This window comes from Dermacentor albipictus, unplaced genomic scaffold (assembly GCF_038994185.2).
Source record: "Dermacentor albipictus isolate Rhodes 1998 colony unplaced genomic scaffold, USDA_Dalb.pri_finalv2 scaffold_18, whole genome shotgun sequence".
In the NCBI taxonomy this organism is placed as follows: domain Eukaryota; kingdom Metazoa; phylum Arthropoda; class Arachnida; order Ixodida; family Ixodidae; genus Dermacentor; species Dermacentor albipictus.
This window is the reverse complement of record NW_027225572.1, coordinates 4,463,582-4,490,493: the sequence shown is the minus strand read 5'-3', so window position 1 is coordinate 4,490,493 and position 26,912 is coordinate 4,463,582. Positions and strand designations below refer to the sequence as shown.

Here is a 26,912-nt window from a genome sequence, read left to right as displayed (position 1 = left end):
TAGCCTGAATTATTTAGTCAACTTGTCAAATATTATAACTTCATGAAAGTGTCTATAAGAAATTCTAGAGAAACATGAAACACTTCCGTTACAGCTTTTTGTTGCTCGATACGTGCAACATGACGGGAGACTAACACACCCGATATTCACTGGCCCTCACTATCGCATCCCAGTTCGTTAAGCAGGGAACCAATTACCTTTTCTTTATCTTACACAAGTAGTTGATGGCGCAACAAAACAGAAAGCGCTTCCTGACCTGGCGTTTATTAGTTCAGACCTCGTTGATACGATGTCCGAGTGTGAAGTTACTGATGGAATTTCAGATCACCGGGCAGTGTGTAAACTGCACCCTCTGTAAACCACGGGTCGAAATGCAAGTTTTTTTTTCGACTTAATCGCTCTGACGACACATCGATCCTTGAAGATTTATCAGAAGGTTTCCAATCATTTTGCACACTGAGAAAAGACTGTGCCGTGAATACACTAGTTCGCAATTTGAAAACATTAGAAAGCTGTGTATTCAACGCTTTATTCCGTTAAAAAGTACGAAAAAAGTCGTGCCATCCCTTGGATGGCTAGTAAAATTTTGCAATTATCGCGCCGCGATAGAAGACTGAGACGCTCACAACGCAGTAATGACCCAAAGAGGAACTAAATTTGAAAAAGAATGAGGCCAAAGGTATTTTCTTTCATGTCGAGCGGCCAGACATGCTAAGAAATAATCCTCGGAAGTGCTGGTGTTTTGTCATGACTACTACTGATTCCTGATCTTCATTTACTATCAAAGATGAAAGTGTAAACGATGCTGCACGCATCTCCAATGCGTTCAATGAACATTTCGAAATCGTTTTGTGTACGCAAACGATTCTCATGTCTACCCTGCTTTTCATAATGATTCAGATTTTTTTTATTCCCGACATGAAAGTTAATGTTAATGGCGTCCTTAATTTGATTTTAAATTTAGACACAAAAAAAGCTAGTGGCTCTGATACTTTGCCCTGCACAATGCGCATCACGCTATCTTGAAATTATATTCAACAAGTCTCTAGAAATAAGAAACGTTCCTTCATCGTGGAAACTTTCAAGAGTAATGCCCTTGTATAAAACAGGCAACAAAACAGACGCACCGAATTACATACAAAGTGGCTTCACTTCCCACTCGTGAAACATGCCGGAACATACTATTTGTAAACATATAATACATTTTCTGGAGTCGAACAACATTCTAACTAATGTTCAGCATGCCTTTAGACGGGGTTTCAGCCATTATCACGCCCGTTTCAGCAGTTAGGAACTACCACACAGTTAACAGACTTCACTCATGACACTGCTTATCAATTAGATCTCGGTAAACAGATTGACGCTATCTTCATTGATTTTTCTAAAGCTTTCGGTTCATTACATCATTCATCATTCATCATCATTCATCATTCAATTACATCATTCCCACCTCTTGCAAAAATTGAATGCGGCACTAAAATATTCCCGTCTGGTCGATTGGATTGCTAGTTTCCTTTCTAACCAGTCCCCATACGTTGACTTTAGTTCTGCAAGGTCATCCAGTGTTGAAGTAACCGCTCGGGTTCCTCTAGGATCAGTTCTGGGTCCTTTCTTCTTTTTAACTTACGTCAATGACGTCCCAAAAATGTTTCTTCAGGCACTCATATTAAGCTGACGATTGAGTCTTATACGACGTAATTCGCTCTGCGACTAGTCATAAACGATTACACAATTCCTTCGTTTCTTTCGGTGCTTAGTGCGAACATAGGGAAGTGAACTTAAAAAAACGGCTGTTTGTTCTTCACTAAAAGAGCGGCACGTGTAATTGGGAGATACTCCTTGAATGGATCATCTTTAACCAAAGTTCGACAGTATAAATACCTTAGCGTAACATTTACTCACAATGTCTCATGGAGTACACACATTGACCAAACATGTTCAAAGGCCTTAAAACAACTTGGATGCCTACGTCGTACTATGCACAAGGGTCCGAAGGCAACTACACTCTCAATGTATAAAACTCCTGTTCGCCCGTTATCGATTATGCCGCAATGGTGTGCGCCCCACATAACCAAAATAACATAATCGAACTAAAAGCAGTTCAGAAAAAGGCCGTCCGCTTCATTTTTCACTGGTATGACCGCTATTTGTCACCCTCGTCTGCTCTTCCTACGCTGTAACTAACATTACTTACAGTACGTCGCGATGTGGAATCATCAAATTTTTTTCACAATAAAATTAACGTGTCCTATCATGCTTCAAACACAACTTGTATATTTTTCACCAAGCCTTCTTGCACGCGTAATTTCCACGAGCTTCATCTTAACCCCTTTCTATGCTCGCGCAAATACTTTCAAGTACAGTTTCTTACCCCGCACTATAGAATTATGCAAATCCTTACCTGGCTGCTCTCGTTCACTCTCGATAAGCGAATTCGAAAGTGCTCTCTATAAAAACCAGTATGGGTAACTGCTTAAATTAGGTTTAGTTTATGCTTTATGTGCACGCATTTCACGGTTTCGCTGCTTTAAAGAATCGAAGAAAACGATTTTTCAGTTCTTTGACTGTCGTACGAATACAATTGCAAATGTAAAGTAATTAATTTTAAAGTAACGTAATTGTTGATTTCACCTTATTTTTTTTTTACCACTGTATTAATCCACTACCGCTATAGCCATCCCACGAGGCTGCAGTATGTACAAATAAATAAATAAATAAATAAACAAACGTGTTTTTCCAAGCGTGAAAGGAGCCCGCGAATACACGCGAAGTGCCTTGAGCGGCCAGTCGCGTGACACAACTCTGGTAATGACACTTTAGGGGCGGGGGCGAGTAGGCTACCGCATGCCTTCCCGCCCCCCCCCCCTCCCTGTATAATTTCGGAGAGGGCTCGGGTCCCGGAGCCTCCCCCTCCCCCTTGTGTAGCCGTCGCCTATTACTCGCACACTGTCTCCAAGCACGTTCTGTGTGGCCCCCTCACTGCCCTCCGGGAGCACAGCTGCCTACCGCTATCGGCCAGCGAATGGTTTCACAAACCGTTCTATCGAACGAACTGTTTTGTGAGGGCTGGCCCAGAGGTCAGAGGCCAAATTCAGAAAGCATTTCGTTCGCAACGGCTTCTCATTCATCGGCTGATAATAACACAGTAGGAGAATTTGCCGGGGCCTGCCCTTACGGAATTCTGTAGCCTACGTACGAGAATACGAGCTCAGGTTATGATTATCTTACAACACAAGTATTACAGAAGCGTGACCGAGCCTACCCCAGGGCTATGTATACTACGTGCCCGTTAAGCGTCCTTTCGGCAAGCTTTCCTCACCACAGGTATTCTCGATTTCATGCATTTGATAGCCTCTCCTGTCCCGACTGTCCCGACTGTCAGAGTACGAGGATAATGCTCTGGAAACGTGGTAATGACAGAAGCAGCGTTTGATACGATCATCTCAAAGAGAGAACGACGTTCGTCCTGCGATGACGCAGCTGTAGTAGAGTCGCCCGCAAACGAGTGCAGTGATGCGAGCGCTACAATTTCACCACTGATCGCGGCCCCAGGATTTGCGCGCGGGGTCAAGGACGCCGGGCTCGCTCGCCATTACATCGCGCTCTCTGCAATCACTCCGTACCTCAGTATTTCTCACAGAATCAGTAAAGACTAGATTACCGCTCTTTCATACCGTTCGTTTGTGCGTGCGAGTGTGCGTGCGCGCGCGCACGCGAGTGTGTCTCTTCTGTCTAGACTGCTTCTCTCCCTCTTTGTTTCCCTTCGTCTAGCTTTTTTTTTTTTTCCCAACAGCAAGCGCGGACGTCTACGCGCTCTCTGATTAAACATGACTCCTGGTTTTCTACTACAGGTGACACGTATGGGGGAAACAACAAAAGGGCTCGCGCTAAACGTCGCGAAGAGACACAACGCACTGCAGAGAGCAGCGCGCGGTCTCTCGGAGACGTTCACGCAACAAGCTAGGGAAAGGGGAGAGTACCTTTGCACAGACTTGCGTCACCGGTGCCGTGATAGAGGCCGCCGCAAAAACGCGGATTCCGCTTGTTGCGCATGGAAACGATCCTAGGGGCGTCGGAGGCTCCGCGCCGCTGCGAGGGGCGCGCCATCGAACGGACGGGAGAAGCTGCTCCGTTCATTGCGCATCCCAGCAGCGTTTGGGCACACAACTCGGCTGCGTAGTACAGCGTCGACTAGCACAACCAGAACGTAGACGACGGCCGGAGCACGAACCCGCAACCACCACAAGGCTAACAGAGCCGCGTTCCACCCGCACCAGTCATCCAGCACAGGAGGGGCAGCAGACGACGGGTGAAAAAAGTAATCATTCTGCCCAGGTGGCGCGAAGAGCGCCGCTCGCCTCGCCAGCCGCGGCCTGCTGGCGGCGCTGGCTACCCCGCGCACTAAAATGCGAGGTCGTGGAGGGAATGCGCGCAGCATCACGCCGGACTGACGTGGAGGTCGGCGCAAAATAAGCCGACCCCGTTTCGAGCCTCCCGATTGGCGGATGCGCGCTATGGCGTCATTCTTTGCTCTCTCTCTCAGTGAAGAGCATGGGACGCGGTGGTTTCAGTGTTTTGTTTTATTCACGCTTCCCTGCCGGAAGACGAAATGCGCGATGGTGTCAACAAGAGGCTCGAGTGGTTCGCGTTCAGTGCTTTCCCATCTTCTGGGCGAGCGCAACGACGGACATTTTTTGCCATTCTCTTTTTGCTAACATGCGTTATAGTTACTTCATTCACCCGCACCCGATTTAGTTGTCTTTACAGAGCGACGTTAAAATGCCGCCCAATCCCTCTGTACGCCGAAAGAGAAACCGCCACAGTTCGCGAAAATTAAGTCTATCCGTATTACGTGTGCTCTCTTCTACGTTCATGATGCACTTGTTGGCTTTAGTTCGCACTTGCGCACTTTTCTTTCTTTTTTTCTTTCACATTCCACGCAAAATTTGCGTTTGATTAAGGAGATATTGCGAAGAAGAAGAATAAGTTGTCATTCCGAAGCACACGCAGAGATCACCGCAAGGTAGCTGCACTTTTCAAAACCTTCTAAACCTAAACTACACAAGTATTTCGAACGAAGGAATAGATCATGTGCACGTGATTGCCATTCATAAAGTGGCTTTAGTTGCTCCTACAGAAACACAGTTTCATGATTATGGTTATGATAACAAAACGAGCTCCTCACTCTCGGTTTATTTGTAGATTTGAGTAAAGCGTTCGATTATATTAGCCACAATATTCTTTTTCATGAGCTCAATCGTTGTGAGTTAGAGGACTTCCTCTTGAAGCCCTCGTATGTTCCACATAGACGCCAATATGTACAGATAAATAACTTCAGGTCCCAAGAAAGATTTATACTTTCTGGAGTACCCCAAGGCAGCATTCTCGGTCCTTTGCTTTTTAATCTCTATATTAAGGGTATTGTAAATATTTCTTTTCAATGTAAAATTTTTCGTTGACGCAGACGACACCAGCATATTTCTAATATCACGTTCTTACACCGAGCTTATCACAATATCAAATGAAGTGCTCCTAAAATTTAGTACGTGGTCTAAGCAAAACTGTTTATGTGTCAATCCAACCAAAACTAAAGCTATAATTTTTCGTCCCGAAGGAAGCACCTCCCCTTTACTACATGGCATAGTCTATAATAATGCTCAGATTGAAGTTTCAGAAAGCATCAAAATCCTAGGTTTGCATTTTTCTTCATCGCTGCTTCGAAATGGCCATGTAAACTCTGTAACGCAAAAAGCGAGTCAGATAACAGGTATAATAAGCCGAAACCGTTACCTTCTTCCTACATCAGTTAAAGTACTATGATATAACGCCTTAATTGCCTCTCATGTAAATTATTGTGACCTCGTATGGAGCACAGCTGATACGAATTTAAACAAATTATTTTTATTACAGAAAAGGACAGTACGCGTCCTCGCAAATGTTCCGTACGATACACACACCAAGCATTTATTTAACAAGTTCAAAATTATCACAGGGCACGAAATTCGTAGGCGTCTACTTTTGCAGAAGTTTTATAACGTTAACAGGAAAAGCGATATCTCCCTTGTTAAATTATCATGTTTACAAGAACGTGTCCCCTCACGTTTCACAAGAAACACAGAACCCTGGACAGTGCACCGCTTTAGAACTAATTACAGCTCACAAATGTTAAAAAACAACTTACCAGGGTTAAATGCTTACACCAAATCTCGAATTTATATATGTGGAATTGATATATGTGCCCTTACCCCATCAGAATTTGCTCGACTTAATCAGCAGGACTAATATTTATGTATATATGGTCGGCTATCTCAGGAGTGCAGGTTATTTGAGTGTACAGCTTCTTGTTTAGACTGATATTATATAGATGTGTGTATAGATATGCAGTTTTTCCCCTCTGTGATGTGTGAAAGGTTGTGCAACTTCTCTACGCGCAACTACTCACTTTTCACTTAGTGCTTCGCATGCATTCTTGCAAAACTGTCTATTTTTGTATTGTCAAAAACACGCGGCAGCTCCGCACTGCCCATGTCTTGTGGTCACAGGGGGCTCTTCTTCCTTGTCTCCCCCAATCCGTTAGAACTAAAGATATATTCAATAGTTTATTTGTAACGCCAACGTATCACGTATACCGCAATAGAACTGGAGACGCATGTTCCGGTGGTGTTTAGAAGTGGTCTAGGAACGGCGAGCATGACCGAGTCACTTGGTGTCGAGGCTTTGCTCTGTAAATTATTATTATTTTTTTGTTCCCTGCGTTTCATCATACGCGTCATCTATACCCGTGTGGCTCGCCAGGATGAAGTGCAGCAGTTCTGGAGGACTTGAGCGAATGCATCACTTCACAAACAACTCGAGATGTATAATTTGTCCTTTGCGGTGATTTTAACTAACCAGCCTTCACTTCCTGCAGGAATCACTGATTTTTGTAATAACTATAATAGCTTGTTGAATTCCGTTTCGTTTTTATTTGCTGCAGTAAGTTGACGATCAAACATTCAGGGCAACGCTGTGTCATGTTTACAGCTTGCTTCTGCGATAAATAGGATTCCGGGTGAAATGCGATATTTGGGGTCTTAATTCTGATCGTTATTCTGGCTTAGTTCAGTATAGCATAAAGAAAACAAAGAAAATGCGGGACATGACGCAGGTGCTACATTTCTCTTCCGCCGATGACATTGTTATCTTAAAATAATATATATCACTAGCTTATGAGCAACCATGTTACAGTGTTCAGAATAATTCCTGCGACCTGAATGCGATGTGCTTAAAATACTGTAAATGCGTATATTCATCTTTTTGTTCCATTAAACAAAAAAAAAAGGCAACGCTTCCAGTAAGTGCATTACTCGACGAATTATCCATTTCAAAGAGAAATCAATCGTCTGAAAATGAACAAGGATACTCGTAAATTGAACTTATGTGAACAAGTCTGTGCGTTCTCCCACCATCACAAAAATTAAAAAAGAAGAAACCTTTATGAAGTTCCGTTTAAGCAGTTCAATAAAAATTACTCAAGCAACTTTCACAGGCTATGACTCCAACGGCACCAAGTATTGACACCTTCCTTAAAAACAACATGAGCACTTGGAATTACATTATGAGTTGTAATAATTTCTGAGCCTTTTGAATCTGCATTACCTTGTCACAATGGCGCAAGACCAAAATGTTTTAAGTATAAAGCACTCCCTCTTCTAAAAAAAAAACGAAACCTCCGAGGCCAATACCGGCGATGACAAATGAATGAGCGCAAGTCCGCTCTAGCAGACGACACAAATTTGTCACTGGTATGTAAAGAGAGCATTCCTTGTCATCCTTAATCGATCGCTGACTGGACGACTGGACACACTATAATGTCGGCATTGAAACAAGGAGGCAACAGAAGTTATCCAACTATCGTGCAATAGTTTTGCCGTGTACATAGCTTTATATTCCTGGAGCGCATTATTTATAAACACATTCCAATGTTCATACAAACATTCACTTTCGTCCCTGTCTCAACAAGGCGTTACAAACGTTTCGGTATTTTTCTACCGTGCAAGTTTGTTCGTTTTCGCCAAAGCATTCGACGCGATTCACCTGCCGAACTGCTTCTAAAGCTCTGGTATGCGTTACAGAGCTATGCCTAGAAGTTGCCTCTCTCAACGGCAACAATATGTATTTTTTTTTAAATACCGGTTCAAAAATGATACGCGTGGTTCCAGGCGTATGACATGGCTCTGTGCTCGAGTGGGCATTGTTCCTGCTTTGTATAAATTATATTGCCAATCACATACCTTTATATGGCCCTATGTAGATGGTCTGCCAATGTTTGCGTCGTGTATTCAGAGATAAATGCCATTTATCATCAGCAAAAGCTACAATTTGAAGCATATAAATTTTTCATAATGTGCTGGTATATCAACGACCAATAAGAAAGCAGCTTTGACTGCATCTTACAGAGCCAATAGAAACGTGTTACCTCATGTTTTATAAATTCCACATTTGTGCCGATCTCAGATGGGATCCGAATATTATTCATATCTTAAGTAAGGCTGTACCTTCGCTCGGAGTGGCGCTAACATGAGCGAATCAAGAAAGAAAACAAAAACATACAGATATCAGGCAGTGATGCACGCTATGCAAAGCACCGTTTTCTTCTGGTAACAAGCAAGTGGCTGTGTTTGACGCGAGCGTGGGCGTACAATGCGACTGAGCGTCGTCTGGCAGGAGGACTGAGGGATGCGAGCGAAGGCGGCGCCTATCAAAGCGCTGGCTGCCACGTGGCACCAGTTGGTGGCCCCCGCCCGTGCACGCGCCAGTCGTCTCAAGCAGTTGGCAGTGCAGTAAGCATGCACTGGTCTTGCTCTGCCGCTGGCAAACGAAGGCCGTGCCCGTGTTTTAATCATGCACACGCCAAGTATACGCCACCTGCTATGGCTCAGCCCTGATGCTAGGAGTGCCTCGACAGAACGGATTGATCCGCTCGTTGAGATGGCCCTCTACGAATTTGCTAGAGACCGGCAAGATTAGAATGATTGGGTGGTTCTTATTTTTCTTCCACACCGCTTCCCCACGTAAGCCTACGAGCCACCCTGATTTGAAATAAATTGATGAACATAAATTTTCGCAAAACTGCCTCAATGTCCTTCTCGACACGTACTACACAACTGCGTCTTCCTTATTATTTCAGTGGTATTCCACTAGAAAACGTTTCTGAATATAAGTACCTTGGCATTCTATGCACACACAATTTATCCTGGTCCAAACATATTGAAGCAACCTGTTCTAAAGCTCCAGCACGTCTAGGCTACCTAACGCGTTCTCTGCGCTCAGCCCCCGAAGAAACCAAATTGCACACTTATAAAACCCTAGTGAGGCCCATCTTGGATTACGGGTGTGCTATTTGGAATCCATACTTGAAATGCTACACAAAAAAACTCGAATCCGTCCAACAAAAGCTATTCGATTTATATACCACAGTTACGACAAGGACTTCTTCCCCTCTTCTAACCTTCCCTGTTTCAACCTATCTTCGCTAGTAGAGCGGCCTAATGTAGAAAGTCTAAACTGTTTTACACCACTGTTAACTCTGAATGTTGCTCATCCTTGGAATACATTAAATTTGTTAAAGCGTCTAATACACGGAATTTTCACCCACTAAATATAACACTCCTGTACGCCCGCACTGACAAATTCAAATATAGGTTTTTTCCCCCGTCCATTGAATTGTGGAATCAGCTTCATCCTAATATACGAAAACTGACACCTAATAATTTTCCTAAATCAATCACTGGTTCATGCCCATGATTCCAAGGACCATGTATTATATACCATGTTTATATGTATGTATGTATATATTGAGACTTTTTTTTCATATTTTGTTCACTAGTGGTTTGCCCGGAAGTCATCGTAGTCCCGACAACCAGCGAGTCCATCCCGTGGAACTGCCACCTGTGCACCAGCAGACCAGCCGCCGTCTTCGAAGTGACTCGCCCAAATTCGGCCCTCTTCTCTTCATGCCAAAAGAAACTCAGGCAACGGACGCCGCCATAATGACTAGCCAGGTAACACCGGCACAGCTAGTCGTAAGCCGACCTCGCAAGCCGCCAACATTCCATGGTGACTCGTTCGAAGACGTGGAAGATTGGTTGGATTTGTTCGAGAGAGTGGCGAGCTTTAATGACTGGAATGAGAGACAGAAGCTCCTTAAAGTATATTTCGCTTTGGAAGACTTCGCAAAAACGTAGTATGAAAACCACGGACCCTCTTTTTCCTCATGGGAGGAATTTCGACGACAACTGCTAGCAACGTACGCCAGCACGGATCGTAAAGGAAAGGCGGGAATTGCACTTCAAGCCAGGAACCAGCTCACAAACGAGAACGTGGCGATGTACATCGAGGGCATGTCCCGCCTGTTCAAGCGTGCTGATCCCACCATGAGTTAAGATAAGAAGCTGCGCCATCTCACGCGTGGAGTAAAGAAGGAACTCTTCGCAGTTCTCGTCCGCAACCCACCGCGCACGGTCGCGGAGTACAGATGCGAAACAACGACCATCGAAAATACGCTGGAACAACGGGCTCGGCAATACAACCGTGAGGCAAGCTGTGCACCTGCCCATGTCTTCCCTGGAGGCCTGCCAAACGACCTACAAGCCCTGCGGGAGCTCGTCCCGTCAGTGATCAGGGAAGAGCTCAACAAGTGGCAGACACCTCAGGCTCCAACTGCACTATCTATCGTCCACGTTGTCCGGGACGAACTGAGGAACGTCATACGGGATCCAGAGCGTGAGCCACAGCCGATGCGGCGCACCCCAATGTACGCCGACGTACTCGGGCAACCCTCTGTACACAGTAATGGAGCAGTTGCGACGACCACTCCCTACCCGCCGACAGTACGCAGTGCACCTCGTCTGCTGGAACCACCGGCTGCCTATCCGCCTTCAGCACGTAGTGCACCTCGTGTTGTGGAACGAAGGCCCTGGAAAAGTGACGTCTGGCGTGACCACGAGCGCAGGCCTATGTGTTTTCACTGCGGAGTAACGGGTCACCTGTATAGGTTCTGCCCGTACCGTCAAGCTGGATTAAGGGGTTTTCCCCTAAGTGCACCATGCCCCCGAAATGGTGAACGGCCAGCAGAGATCGAAGAATATTTGTCCACGCGCCAAAGCTCCATTTCTCCTCGTCAACATCAACCACGGTAAACGTCGCCCATGCGCAACCGATCGCCTAGTCCACGCGCTTCTTCAAGATTGCCTAGGCGTCGTTCAGCAAGCCCACTCCAGGAAAACTGAAGCAAGGGACCTGTGGAGGTGAGGCCGCTGATTACCAGGGTTACGAAGATCCTCCAACGCGGTTCCGGTGCGATGACGAGATAATTCCAGTAAATAGGTGCAGGAACGAAACGATTACATCAGATTTGCGGTTGACAATAGATGGATGCGTGCTGAACGCCTTAGTCGACACCGGCACTGATTATTCGGTGATAAGCTTCAAGATTGCGAAGCACCTGAAAAAATTGTGGCACAGTGGACTGGACCGCAGATACGCACCCCAGGTGGTCATCTTATTACGCCCCTTGGCCGATGCACCGCAAGACTTACGACAAAAGGCTTCACTTACGTTTCTGACTTTATTGTACTGCCAGAATGTTCACGGGAACTTATATTGGGAAGGATTTTCTACAAGCTAACAGCGCCATAATTAACCTATGTAGGTCCAGTGTGTCTTTCTTGACAGAACAAGCTATACTTGTGGAAGCATCGGAGGACCGACGTCTTGCTGCACTGCGCGTCGTTGATGATGATGTAACTGTGCCACCACGCTGCAGTGTAATGGTTCGTGTGGAGAATGAAACATTTTACGACCGCGAAGGCATAGCGGATGGAAACGTAGAGCTCCGCTTCAACAAAGGCAGTTGCGTGGCTCGGGGGCTTGTTCACTTGGAAGGTGGCCGTGCAAATGTCGCGCTTACGAATTTCGGAAATGCATTCCAACACATCGCAAAAGGAACAGCTATTGCTTATTTTCACGAGTTCTGTGTAGCGACCGAATTATGCAGCCTGACGACACCGTCAACTGCCCTTCCCGAGACCTGCAGTGTCGACAGATCAATTACCGTCAACCCGAGACTCCCGGAGGCCCAAAAGAAACAGATATATGCCCTGATCAAGAATTTTTCCGACTGCTTCTCGACTTCCTCGGAGGTACGGCGCACGTCTCTTGCAAAGCACAGAATTATAACAGAGGACGCCACCAGACGGGTATGCCAGCAGCTGTATCGAGTTTCACCAAAAGAAAGGGACATCATCAAGAAGCAAGTAGTGGAGATGTTTTCTGATGACGTTATTCAGCCTTCCAGCAGTCCATGCGCGTCTCCCGTAGTGCTCGTTAAGAAAAAAGGTAACACACTTCGATTCTACGTCGACTACCGTAAATTGAACAGCGTAACCAAGCGGAATGTACACCCCCTTCCACGTATCGGCGATACGTTAGATCGGCTCCAATGTGCAAAGTTTTTTTTTCTGTCTCTCCTTCTTTTTTTCTTTCTTTATTGATTTATTTAAGGCAATGAACAGATTGTCTTAAGGGACATGGGTAAAGGCAAACATTTGCCTGACTAGGCCGTGCCATCCGTTCATTCGTAGCAAAACGGCAGTGGCAGGCTTTAAGGAGGTCACACATGAAATTAATATAGTACACATTTTCCAACACTTGAGCACACAATTCGCGTAAGAAGAAAGAAAAAAGGTTAAAGTTTACACAGTTTTCTAATCACTTGAAGCACAACAACAGGAAAAAAAACATGTACGAAATGTTCTATACGTGTAGTTGAAAGGTTAAAGTTTACACAATTTTCGAAGAACAACAACCACAACAACGAGAAAAAGACATGTACGAAATTTTCAATACCTGTAGTTGAACATTTCTATTAGTCTTCGGATAGTAACAATTCTTTTACCGTTTTCTTAAAGATTTGCTTTGAAATTCCAGAATCTAGCAGGTCCAATACCAAGCGGTAGTCTTTCAGAAGGTTAGGAAGTTGAACTGCTAGCTTTTGATCTCAGTATTTTTTTGTGCAACGTGGTTTTCCCCACCTGGATGACCTCCCTGGATCTCAAGAGTGGATATTAGCAAGTAGAGGTGGATGAGCGGGACCGTGAAAACACAGCATTCGTAACCCCTGATGGCCTCTACGAAGTTAAAGCGCTTCCATTCGGCCTCTGTTCCGCGCCCGCCACGTTCCAGCGAGTGATGGACTCTGTGCTCGAAGGATTGAAATGGCAGTCGTGCTTAGTATATTTGGATGATGTGGTCGTATTTTACACCGCATTTGACCACCATGTAGAGCGCCTGCGAGTAGTATTAGAAGCTATTCGCGCAGCAGACATGACCATTAAGTCGGAGAAACGTCGATTCGGCTTCGATGAACTTCGATTTCTCGGACACGTCAACAGTGCTGACGGCGTTCGGCCAGATGCCGAAAGAACAGCACCTGTTGCGAGGTTCCCGACACCCACAGACAAAAACTCTGTGCGACGTTTCTTATGTTGAACCTTTCATGTTTAGATGTTTAGAACCTTTCATGTCTTAGATGAACCTTTCATGTGGAAAAGCGAACAACAAGACGCCTTTGACGAGTTAAGGAGACGCCTGCAAGCTTCTCCAATCCTTGCCCATTTTGATGACACAGCCGACACTGAAGTTCATACCGATGCGAGTAACGTCGGCCTCGGTGCCATACTATTCCAGTGGCATAACGGCCAGGAGAAAGTAATTGCTTATGCCAGCCGTAAGCTCTCGAAAGCAGAGGCAAACTACTCCGCAACCGAGAAAGAGTGCCTTGCAGTCAATTGGGCAATATGTAAATTTCGGCCCTACCTCTATGGTAGACCATTCAGAGCAGTCAGTGATCACTATTCGTTTTGCTGGCTGGCGAATCTCAAGGATCCATCCGGACGACTAGCAACATGGAACCTTAGGCTTCAAGAGTATGACATTACTGTCGTATACCGTTCCGGGAGGAAACACAGCGATGCCGACTGCTTGTCACGCGCACCCCTCGGGACAACTGTGTCAGAAGAAGAGGATTTCCCGTTCCTTGGCAATGTTGACGCGTCACATATTGCTCAACACCAACGCGATGACCCGGAATTGCTTCCACTTATACAGCGCCTGTAGGGACTCGACGTTCAAATCCCGCGTAATTTTTTCGAGAAGGCTATCCTCGTTTTATCTGCGAGGAAGTGTCCTTTACAAGAGAAACTTCGAGAACAGCGAGACAAAGTTTTTACTTGTCGTACCCACATCTATGCGAGAAGAAATTTTGCATGCATGTCACGATGAACCGACATCTGGACACATGGGCGTGAGCCGTACATGCGCAGGGATTGGTCTGAAATACTACTGGCCCAAGTTATTAGCATCAGTGCAGCACTACGTCAAGACTTGTCGCGAGTGTCAAAGGCGCAAGACTTCATCCGTAAAACCGGCAGGCCTCCTACACCCAATTGAGCCACCAAAAGCCCCATTCCAACAAGTCGGTATGGACCTCCTTGGACCGTTCCCAACATCATCTTTAGGCATAAAGTGGATAGTTGTGGCCACGGATTATCTGACCCGTTACGCAGAAACTGATTCCCTGTACATTGCAACGGCTGTCGAAGTTGCAAAATTCTTTGTTCACAATATCGTGCTCAGGCATGGTGCTCCCACAGTTGTTATTACCGATCGTGGAACGGCCTTTACTGCGGACCTAATGAAATGCTTCTTGCAAATGACGTACACTGATCATAGGAGCACTATGGCGTACCACCCTCAGACAAACGGTTTAACTGAACGCCTCAACAGAACACTGACTCACATGCTTTCGGTGTATATCGACGTTGAACATAGGCTGTGGGACGAAATTTTGCCGTACATCACCTTCGCATATAATACGGCTGTTCAAGAAACAACACGAGTCGCCCCGTTTGAACTTGTATTCGGCCGAGCAGTAACCACAACTTTGGATGCTATGTTGCCCTTAGATGAAGAAAACGATAACTCATCTGACCTAGATGATTTCTTGCAAAGAGCCGAGGAGGCACGACAGATGGCAAGGTACCGAACACACCGCCAACAACGCATCGACTCTAGCCGGTACAACCAGCGCCCTAGTGAAGCTCATTACCAGCCCGGTGACAAGGTGTGGGTGTGGACCCTAGTGCGACACCGTGGACTGTCTGAAAACCTTCTGTGCCGATACTTCAGCCCTTACGAAATACTTCGTCGTATAAGCGACGTCACTAACGGAGTGAAATCTGCTGGACACGAGAGCCCAAGAAGGCGCAAATCCACGGAAGTTGTGCATGTTGTCCGCATGAAACTCTACCAGGAGAGGTCATGAACAAAAAAAGACAGCCCATAGGAGCCCCTGTTTCCTGTCACGCATCGGGCCGATGCGGTAAGGAGGGGGATAATGCCGCGAAAAACTTGGTGACATTCAGGTTGCGCGCCCTTTGTATTAGACACTGTGCGCGCCGTACCGCGGTGTTGTTCAGCAACAACAGGCAGCGATCTTCATGGCACGGGCAGCCGGTTGGACCCGGCTCGCATGCGCCACGCGCACGAGGTGTCACGCGAGAGGAAAGAGGAAGACGGTTCAAAGCCAGTTTTGAGAACGCGACTGCCAAGGATTTCTTCACGACCGCAGTGACTTTTACTTGTGGGAACAAGTTCGCCCTTAATAAATATCGTCGTTTTATTAACGTCGTTACAATATGAACCGAGTCCTGTAGCCGAAGTGCCGAAGTATGAACCGAAGTGCCTGTAGCTGAACGGCAGGCACCCTCGCGCCAGGCGATACATGAACATAGCTCGCCTAGAATTGAGGAACCTGGCCATGACGAGCTTCCAGTTTGGCCTGCGTATGGACATCATACATTTGGCAGTGCGGGGTAAGAGACCTGGGGAGAGGAAATCGACTTATTCTTGGAGTGGAGTTGAAACTACGTCGATGCCGGGGTGAACCTAGTGGAGACTTGCCAAAGAGTTGGCAGCCACCGCATCAATGGTGGACGGGGAATCTGAGCGAGGCACACAGTGGGAAAATGTGCTCTGCGAAAACAAGCGGAGTCGGGTGCTAAGAAAAAAGGAAGTAAAGAGCGACATGCGTCCACCTGACGTGTAGTGCAGTAGCCACGATGCCCAGGTCGGGAATTCCTAGTCCTTTCTTATCCCTGGGTAACTTGAGCACCCGCCTAGCTACATAACCAGTTGTACCGTTCCAGAGGAAGCGAAAGAGGACCCTCTCCAAGATAAGCTTGCATCGGGTTGGAACAGGAGACACACACGCCACATACGACAGGAAGGAAAACAGAAGTGAGCGAAGGATTGTCGCTCGAGCAGTCAGTGGGCATGACAACGCGCTGAATTCCTGAATCCTAGTTTCAAGCTTCTCCTTAGCCTGTTGCCAGTTTTCATGAGAGAGACCATCTGGTTCGAATAGGAAACCTAGAATACGCAGCCACGTTTTCAAGGGGAGACCATGAATGGGCTGCGGACTGGATGGAGTGAAGTTAAAGTACATGGCTGCACTTTTCGACCTATTAAACCTTGGACCGCTCGCCCTGCAGTAACTGTCCATGACATCCAAGACGCCGCAAGCTGATGCCTCTTCCGGGACGACAATGGACAAGTCATCCGCATAGGCAAAGAGTGCAACCGGAGGGGAACCTGGTGGGCGGAGGAACCTGCCAATTCTGCTATCACAGGACAACCTCTGCAGAAGCGGTTCAAAAGCGAGTACGTAGATGGCAGGTGAGAGAGGGTCCTCCTGCCCTACACCACGTCCCACAATAAACGCCTCCGAGACGCGGTCCCATATGAGAACAGCAGAAGTCGGTCGAGAATACAAAGCTTGGACCATCTGTCGAAAACTCACACTACAACCAGCCTCTTCCAGAACACGGAAAAGGTACCTATGGCTAATGATGTCGAAAGCCTTCTCCTGATCGAAGGAGCAAATCATACCTGGAAGTTTCCTAGTATTCGCCCACAGGAGAATGTCCCTTACTGCTAAATCATGAAGCTGAGGAGAGCGCCCCTGGACACTACATGCTTGGTATGGACCCAAAACAATGTTGAGTACTGGCGTGAGTCGCATACACAGACACTTTGCTATGAGCTTATAATCGCAGTTCAGAAGCCTGATTGGACGCCATGCCCTCAGATCGGAGCTCCTCGACTCGTCCTTAGAAAGGAGAGTGATTAGCCCCTCTCGTTGAGACGCTTACAAGGTCCCTTCGCTGAGTAGCCTGTTCACCAGTGATGTGAACGGCTTCCCTAACAGTGTCGAAAATTTAACATAAAATTCGACTGTCACACCATCGGATCCTGGAGTGAGAATGCGCTTCATAGACTTCAAAGCCGAAAATAGCTCGTCCTTATCTATGGCTGAGTCACATACTTGCGGCGGCTCAGCTGGTGAAGCAAAAGGAAAGACATCTGGAGAGGCAGCTGGTTCGGCATACAAGGTTATGTAAAGCTGCCTCGCCAGTGCAAGTACTCGTTCTGGCGAATCGATTATGCTGCCATTACTTGGCTCTACTAGGGAAGAGATAGTTGTGCTCTTCTTTGAAAGATGCCTACGTAGGACGTTTCTGCTGCACCACGCTTTCATTTCCCACAGCTCTGCTCGGGATGTGGCCCTCAAGCCATCCCAGCGTCGCTGCAGGAGAATCCGAAGTTCCTTTCGGAGTGAGGCCAGTGCCGGAGCAACACCAGGCCCGCCGGACAGTGGCCTCGAAAGCAGGAGGATCGCTTCGGAGACAATTTTAATTTCCTCATGCTCCTCGCGCGCTTGACGCTTGCCGCAAGACCTGAAGCACTCATGCCACTCTGACATTCACGTCATCCCATTATGTGCCACTTAAATTTGCTTCGTTATGAAGTGATCGAAAGAGAATGAGTGATACCTCTGCGGTTGCCTGTCTGTCTTTTAGGAGACGTGGATTTAAGCGCCACCGTCTCTTCCCTTGCGATACTATGCTAGAATCGGTGAATCGCAGAATTAGGAAGCTGTGGTCGCTGAGAGCAGAAGCAATCAACCAAGAAGAATGCGTACTGGGAGCAAGTGACGACGAGATGTAAAAACGATCGATGCGGCTCTGCAAGCCCCTTCCTGTCCAAGTCCTTCCTGACTGTCCAGGACGAAGCACGCGCCAAGCATCGACCAGTCCCAGCCCATCGACGAGCTCTCGCAGTACAGTATTTCCACGCTTATCTTTAACTTTTGGAGTCCCTCTACAGGAAACGCGATCAACCTATTCAAACACACAGTTGAAGTCGCCTATAAGGATTAGCCAAGAGGGACCTACCAAGTAAGGTTCTAATGCAGCGAAGAACTCTCTCTTATCCCTAGTCTGGTTTGGACCATAAACATTAACAATTTGAATGCCAAAATCAAGATCAACCGACAAGATACGGCCCTCGGCATCCCAGGCATGACAAAGAACAAGGCCGTCGAAATTCAGCATCAAATCGATGGCCGTACCCCGGCTTCCCGAGTGGCCATAACTCCAGAAAGTTCTGGTGCGAAAAATCCTGTCAAAGTGGCTGATCTGGCCTAGCCTATGGATATAAGTTTCTTGCAGTACGAGAATATCTACGTTTTGGATTTAGCCAAGTTGACAACTTCTAACACTCCGGCGACCCACGTGACCAACCGGCCCGGCGAGCTCGGGAGAAATTGTCCCTCTTCCCGATCGCCGTGCAAGCGGCGTTGGGGCTGCGGCGGCAATGGCGGCCAACTCGAGAGGGGCGCGGGCACGCACTTTGTGACAAAGCGTGTCTCAAAGATGACGTCGAAAGAAATAGACACAGAGACAGCAAAGTCTTTGTGTGTCTGCTTCTTTCGACGTCCTTGTTCCGTCGTGCTTACACATTCTATCATGGATTCAAACGAACTAGCCCACCAACGTGTTTTAACCAAATTAACCAGCACGGTGTCAAGCTCGCACAGGTAAACATGAACACATCTCGCTCGATGAAAGCGGATACTCGCTGTCAAAGTGAGGAATCGCGGCAGCAGCAAGCGGATGGACCTTCCTGTATCTCTCACTTCAACGCGAACGGAACATCGAAAGCACCACGCAAACGTAGCTACCGGAACTACCCGCACTCTGCAAATATCGCAGATGGCTTTGAAGATGAGGCCCGCGCGGGAGCGTACTTTGGCCACGTCGCAGATTGCTTTTAAGACACACGAGCGCCGACTACGCGTCCCTACGGCGTCCGCCAAAGGCATCTGCTAAGGCGTCCGCCATTCGCGTGCCCAACGCCGCAGAAGACGCCGCGGTTGTCTCCACTATGTACGGAGCGGCGGGCAAGGAGGACATCGCTGCACCCTAGCAGCCGCCGGTGAAGAACATCCCTCACCCCTCGCTTCACCGCCCTGCCTCGTGCGTGACAGGAGGGCACGCATCAGGGCAGCGTTCCTCGCTCGTGTACGCGATAATGAACCGCGTTCGCTGGCTCACCCCCACACGCTTCCGTGTGGGGGTGAGCCACTCATAGGGAACTTCACGGCGAAGGGGATGCCGACGGCAGAAATGCGCCTGGAGTGTCCATATAATTGCTATCGCAATAAAAGTTGAGAAGAATGTATTCACTTCAGTGTTACATGGTTGTGACTCTATCCGGGTATCGAGTGGTTCTTTCTAACACGAGGGCCAGGACGGCCCTTAAATAACCCCTCTAGGTCTCGTGGTCGTCGATGTGTCCTTGCAAAACTTGGGGAACTTATGGGAGTGTCAGTGCCTTTGTCAGGCTGTGAAGTTCGATGAGTTCTTCACCTTCGTGTTTTCTCCTTTGGGTCCTCCCCTTTGCGTCTACTCAGGCCGTAGAGGAGTGACACTTTTTCTGGGAACACGGAAATTATCTCTATACTGGAACGCCCGCTTGAATGTTTCCCACACTTGAGAGGTCGAAGCCCAGGCTGATCAAAACCGCCTTTTCTAGGACGAGGGAAATCATCTCGACATGGGAACGGCCGCTTGAATCTTTCCCAGACTTGAGAAGGGAAAGTCCAGGCTGAAGTTAACAGCCTTTTCTGGGACGAGGCAAATGATCTCGTCATGAGGAAGCACAACTGAATGTCTCCCGCACTTGAGAGGTCGATCATAACAACCCGTCTGCCACCACAGGAGGTCTCGAAGGTGCTGCAGCGTCCAAGCACCTCGAAGAGACCGGTAGATCCCGCGCCTCTGTTTCGTTTCGCCAATCGTTCCAAGGCGGGCCAGGTGACATCTTTTGGAAATAAACCACGTCAAGCCCAAGGCATAACACACAGAGAGCACCCAAGTAACTTTGAGAAGTGCCAGGTTCACGCGTTGTTCACATAAAATCCTATCAGAATCGTACATGCAGTTCTTGGTCGAGATACAGATAAGCAACGAAGGAGAAACCCAGACTTCAGTGCGTATTTCAAGCAACCTAATGCCTAACGTTTCTTGTTTCTCTTTCCCGATAAAGCCACGGTTATCGCAAGAGTGAGAGCGTATTGAAGTTGTTTAAACGGGTAAAAGCCGCGTGGTAAGTTACTCGTTCGGTCAATGCTACCTTCCACTACCACGCCTATAATGCAAAAAGTAATGGGCTCTGCTGACCGCTTCAACTCTAAATTAAATTGATTCATATACTGGCATTTAAAACGTAAAAAAGTACTACCTAGGAGCAAGAAAAACAAAGATTGCTTCTCCAAACGCGATTCAGCGAATGAAACTTCTACAATGGTGACCGATAAACGCATTTACTCTGTAAGCGTTGAATTAAACAAAAATGTTTGTTTCTACAAACGTCCAATGTGAACGCTTATCTGCAAAAATTAGCGCGACCACGAGTCATCAATGTCGCAAAACCGGCTGTGCACTTTTGTGACTGGCTCGTACAACAAACAATACAAAGAAACTCTGAGCATAACGCGAAACCTTTGAAATTCAAACTAATAAGTTATTAATAACTAACAAACGAAAAAATGCATCGTGCTCTATTTATTTATTTATTTATTTATTTATTTGATAAATACGACGAGTAACCTGTTGAATGTACAATTACTTATTGATACGCAGATTGTCATGATATATTAAATACATATATTTCAACCTATCACGATGACGTCTTAGTTGAAGTGTTTCTAAGTTAGCTTTTTCTAGCAGCTGAATCGGAGATGTGTGCCAGCTGTAATACAAACAACAAAGTTATGGATGCGCCCAATTCGACAATTACTATATCTTAATGAGCCCTGGCTTGGGTCGCAGACTGAAAGCCTTTGGACTTCGCCGACAGCAACAAATGCCACCAGACACACACTGCCCTCTACCGTTGCCTGTCGCTTTGTGTGCCCTCGCCCTTTTGTCCCTGAAGGGGAAGCCGTAAACGCGGGAAGAATAGCCATTCTCCCTTTGTCCTCACTCGCGCATTCCACTGCAGTGACTGCCTGACTGGCCCTGTTCGTACGTGCATGACTCAGTCAGGTTGAACCTTTCAGCAACACCCCTACTAGCAGAGGTGCGTCTTATTTGTTGTTAGGCGACGGCTGCGTTTTCTCAACCGCCACAACAAACCTTTTGATGTTCTGCGCGATGGCCTATTCCCTTGCCCAATGGGCTGTGGTGTGGCGTATTTGTCAATTTCTCGCTGCGCCGAATACTTTGCTCGTTTTAACTTACACCGTCTGAAAATGTTTTTCCGTGCCAGGCGGTCACCCAATGTGCCTTTGAAATTCTCGAGCGTCGGGTTCCTGCCCTTCTGGAACGCCATAGCCTTCTCCTGTCCTTTTGACAATTCCGGAACGTCGCTCAAGTGCCGAGGTACGAGGGAGTTTTTCAGCGCCTCCTTGACCCTTTCAGGGTTGCTTAAACAGGACTCGTCTCCGCGAGGAACGTCCTCCGTTTCTATTATCGCAACGTAATTGCTGTCTTCTTCCGCCGCGATTCTTTCTTCAACAGCCTTCAGTACGTTTAAACAGCTTTCCGAATGTGGCAGCACCCAAAGTAGTACCTAGTTCCTCTGATAGTCCTTGCTGCGGTATTCTCACTGACGCGGAAGCCTCCTCGCTGGCGCATCCTCCACCGCTTTCACTATGTGCTGCTCTTCCTGAGTGTCCATGCCACGAGGCATATTCGCTAAGTTACTGTGCTTTATCTCCGCCGCTATCTCCTGAGCCGTGGAAGGCGGGAGAGCTTGGACCATAGGGTCGCCAAAACGCACACCTTTTTTCTTCAACAGCATTTCCGAGAGATTCGAAAATAGGTAGGGATAATGTTTCGACAGATTTGGCGATACTGCGGCTTCAGTCAGCAATAGTCCAAAGGGGTCCTGATTCTTCATGGTAGCTATGGACATGCAAACACTATTCACCTCAACCACCTGCCGAATCCCCGCACATTCCCCGGTGAAATACCCAGGTTTCACATACGCAGCGTGGTCAATATTCATTGTCGCCAGCTTAGTCTTCAACTTCCTTGCACGAAATTCCATTCACTGCTAGGTCGCGAAGGTAGATTCTAAGAGCATCAAGTTGTGGTCGTCGCCATTCACGAAAGAAAAAACAATTCTAGGCTTCCGACAGCCGATCGCAAAGTGTCCAGGCTCTTGGCAACGAAAACTGACGCCCAGTTTTCTAGACCTCAACGCGTTTTTTTTTTCGTCTTTCACTGCACCGTTAATCTTTCCTAAATCATCTATCTGCACGTCTTTTGTCCCACCTCCAGCTTTTTGGCTGTGAATAGGGCGCCTGTTTCCCTCTTGGCTGAATTGAGTGAACGGGCTGACGTCTGTTTTCTCGGATTCGCGACGTGCGGCGAATTCGTCTGCCAGCACTGCAGCACGTTCGAACCCTTTTTCGCCCGATCTATCTTGAATCCACAGGCGCATCTCTTCACTCAAGGACCCGTAGAACTGCTCCATTTAGATTAATTGAACAACCTTGTCATGACAGCCGAATGCATCTTCCCCTTTCAGCCACGTAATTAAATTGGCTTTGATCTTGTAAGCAAAATCTTGAAAAGACTCGCCCGGTGTTCTAACAGCCTCCCGAAAATGACGGCATATAGCCTCGGCTGAGAGCCGATATTCCCTTAGCAACGCAGCTTTTACTTTCTGATAGTCATCTGCGTCGTCTCTCGTTAGCCTTGCAATTATTTCGGTTGCTTCGCCAGGAAGATCGGTCAGAATCTGTTCTGGCCATCTTTGTAGTGCCAGCCAGTTTTTCTCGCAGCTTCGTTCAAAAGTAACGACAAACAATCCCATGACATCGTTCACTTTGTACGACGCCATGAGGTCGCTTATTTTTAATTCTGCTTCACCTTAACGTTTTTGTTTTAATTTATTGAGAGGTTATTTGCTGATTTCCTGGTCACATCCCGCTGCACGTCTAGTTCTTTTGGCTTTACTTTGTGAGCTCTCTATTCCTCTCGTTCCTTTCTTTCTGCGGCGTTTTGTTCAGCTTTCTCAGCTCTCTGCCTTTCTCCTGCAGCGTTTTGTTCAGCCAGCCCAGATAGCCCCCCTATGAGACCACGCATGCGGCTCATTCATACAGGTGCGTCAAGTAAAGAGCTTCGCTGTAAAAAAGAACGCAGGAAAAGACGCTGTGACTGAGACAACACTTCTGCGCACCGAAGACTGCACCAATCTCGGCGCCCACCTCGTGGAACGAGCGGCCGCGCTTCTTTCTCGCTGCGTCAGCAGCTTTTGGCGCACAGCTGCCGTCCCTATCACGCGCCGCGAAGTAGCGCGATCTTGTAACGGTTCGCTTCGCCAACGGTTATAAGACCGTGACACAGGTTTGCGCTTTCGCAATATATACAATGCACTAATAATGTAATAAGAATAATAATAACGTCTGAGGCCACTTATATGCGTTGTCACGTGGATTTTAAAAAATTCCGAGGCTTTTTCTTTTCCACTCTTGTTCTGTCAGAAAAAAAGGCATGTTCGCTATATACGTTGTTATAGGTCATTTCTTCACGTATTACACAACCTTTGCATTTGCGCCTCATTGAATAAGTAAGGTAATAAATGTTATTTCACTGGAATTAAATATTAGTTGCTTATTCACAATTAAAAAGAACACACTCGACTAGCATAGCACAAGCCTATGAACGGAAAGCCCACGGTTATTTTTTTTCTAGGCAAATATTCAGTTTGCACATCCGGTATGTAATCTTATGCTGCATTCTGAGAAAACTGTATGCGTTTCCTTGTAGCTGCATACTACAGTCATGTCGATGACAATGTACCCTGTCATGAATTTTGCTCGCTATGCAATCTTCCGCAGAACTCATCTGCCGCAACCTAATAGTGTTCTGCAAAGTCGAATAAGGAACACCTTTTCTTCGTATGCGTTTCACTAATATTGACCTTCACTATGCTGCTCCAAAACGCGTGTTTACTGCTCTAAAGTGCAAAATTTTCTGCTCCCGTAGCTGCTCCAAAGTTTCCTTTGCAGCTTTCACCCCTGCATTTGTATCTCAATGGCAGTACCTCTCACACATGGTGGTTGGCCAGCCGAGCTACTTCAGTGTTATTTCCTGTCCCATTTGTTTTCATTTGGGTCAGCCTACGTTCTTACGTGTGTGCGACACGTACTGTACAAGATTATGAGATTGTTTCATCCCCATATTGTCATTGTATAAGTCAAGCTATAGTCGACATTCGCCTGATTTTTTTTACTCTTGGGATAGAAATTGTAGGGAAACTCCAGGCGAAATTCCGGCGGTGTATGCGAGGTAGTACGTGCGTCGCGGACGGTTGCTGCTTAGTGAACGCTGTACCCGCGCAGATGGGTCGTCAGTTTCCATTGTTGCACACGATCTTTTTAAGCAGTATTTCGAAGGCCAAGCACTTTTGGCCTCGACTGTTCGGTTACTGGACTATTCAAAACAGCCAATTCCGGTTCGTGGCTGTTTCTTCGCTGACGTTACGTACAAAGCTAGCACAACAAGCCTTCTTTTCTACGTCGTAGAACAAGGCACCTCACTCTTGGGTATCGATGCCATCAAGGCCCTCGGTCTACAGATTGATGGGTCATCTCTGCAATGCCTTGAAACGACGCTAACTTCTAATTCTCGAAGGGAACACCGCCTTGACCCGACGAAAGCCGTGCAGGATAGTAACCTCCCAAAGGAATTAGTTGGCGAGTTTGGATCTCTTTTCGATCCAGGCCTTGGCCTCGCGAAAGGTTTTGTGCATCACGTCAAAACTCGATCCACGGTGCAGCCAGTGCAATCCAAACTTCGGCGCCTTCCGCTCTCGCTACGACCATTGGTCTCGGAAGAGCTCCATCGTTTGGAAAATCTGGACGTGATAGAGAGGGTGGAGGCATCTGAATGGGTGTCACCCATTGTGGTCGTTAAGAAGAGGGAGGTATTCGCCTCTGTGTAGAACTTCGACAAGCAAACAAAGCTGTCGTAATAGACAGCTTTCCCCTTCCTCATACAGAAGAGCTATTGCATAGTTTAGTGGGGGCTACAAATTTTTCTAAGCTAGACGTCGCATCAGCTTACCACCAGGTCATGCTTCACCCTGCGAGTCGCGATTTGACTGCATTTATAACTCACGAAGGCCTCTTTCGTTTTAAACGAGTGTGCTTCGGACTGGCTTCCGCGCCTTCTGCATTTCAGAGTATGATGTCCAAAGTCCTGCAAGGATGTAAGGGCGTGCTCTTGTATATAGATGACATTATAGTCTTCGGGCGGGGCCGGCAGGAGCACACAGATAACCTTGCAGCCGTACTTCAACGCATTAAAGAGGCAGGACTCAAACTGAACAGCAAATGTATCTTCGATCCGCAGGAACTTTCATTTTTGGGTCACAGGATCACAGCAAGTGGCATTGTTCCGCTGGAGGAAAAGGTTGCTTCCATGAAGGATACACCAGCACCCACCAATACAGCCAGCCTTCGATCGTTCCTGGGACTGGTCGAATACTACTCTAGGTTCGTTCCCAACTTTGCCGATATGGTTGAACCGATGCGCGTTCTGCTTCGAAAGGGGCAACCATTTGTTTGGTCTGGCGAGGTAGACTCCAGTTTTCGAAAGATCAAAGAGGCACTTGCGTCCAACATAGTCCTGCGGATGTTCGATGCATCTCTTCCAGTTGTTTCCACTGACGCTTCAGACTGTGGGCTTGGAGCGGCTCTCCAACAGGTGGAGGGAGAGAAACTACACACTGTCGCCTTTGCTTCTCGAGCGCTTTCATCTGCAGAGAGGAGATATTCAGTAGGAGAACGCGAAGCGCTTGCATGTGTTTGGGCGTGCGAGAAGTGGCATGTTTACTTGTGGGGACGCCATTTCACGTTGCTTACTGACCATCAAGCCTTGGTCGCATTGCTGTCTACTCAAGGGCCAGGAAGGCGTCCTTTGCGGATAGCACGGTGGGCGGAGCGCCTACTGCAGTACAACTATACAGTAAAGTACCGGAAGGGTTCGAAAAATCGAGTAGCAGATGCGCTCTCTCGTCTCCCTGCGTCACCTCCTCAGGAAGAAGAGACTTTACCAGATGAAACTGTATCAGTTGCCCTTATATCTTCTTGCATTACCAGGGAAGAGTTTGAACAGGCCCAGTCGGAAGACAGCACACTGCAACGAATCAAGGCCTACATTGAATCGTCCTGGCCTGCGCAAAAATCTCTGCCGGGTGAGCTTCAACCTTTCCTCAAACTTCGCGATGAACTGTCAGTGGTGGACAATTTGATTTTGCGTGGCGAACGCCTTGTGGTTCCCGCATCACTTACAGCGCGGATAATTACCGCTGCTCATGAGGCTCACCCTGGAATTGTACGAACGAAAGCACGTCTGCGAGAAAAATTTTGGTGGCCATGCCATGGACAGGCAAGTCGAGCTAGCTATTCAAACGTGTAGTATATGCCAGGCAGCGGACAAGAGCACGAAGGT

The 26,912-nt window shown here is 47.2% G+C and overlaps 1 protein-coding gene and 1 pseudogene across 5 annotated transcripts in view; both read right to left on the bottom strand.

Annotated features, from left to right (window-relative positions):
- Positions 1-26,912, bottom strand: part of LOC135908754 (uncharacterized) — a 157,414-nt pseudogene that overhangs the window by 85,602 nt on the left and 44,900 nt on the right.
- The window catches only part of DopEcR (G-protein coupled receptor DopEcR), a 258,527-nt gene that overhangs the window by 230,699 nt on the left and 916 nt on the right, over positions 1-26,912 (bottom strand). For 4 of the 5 annotated variants that reach the window (XM_065440591.1, XM_065440594.1, XM_065440590.1 and 1 more), the window contains exon 1: positions 3,981-4,413. The exons of the other annotated variant lie outside the window; for it this stretch is intronic. The gene's annotated coding sequence lies outside the window, so the exon portion shown is untranslated. Of the gene's footprint in view, positions 1-3,980; positions 4,414-26,912 lie in introns of those variants that run through there. 5 annotated transcript variants of the gene reach the window in all.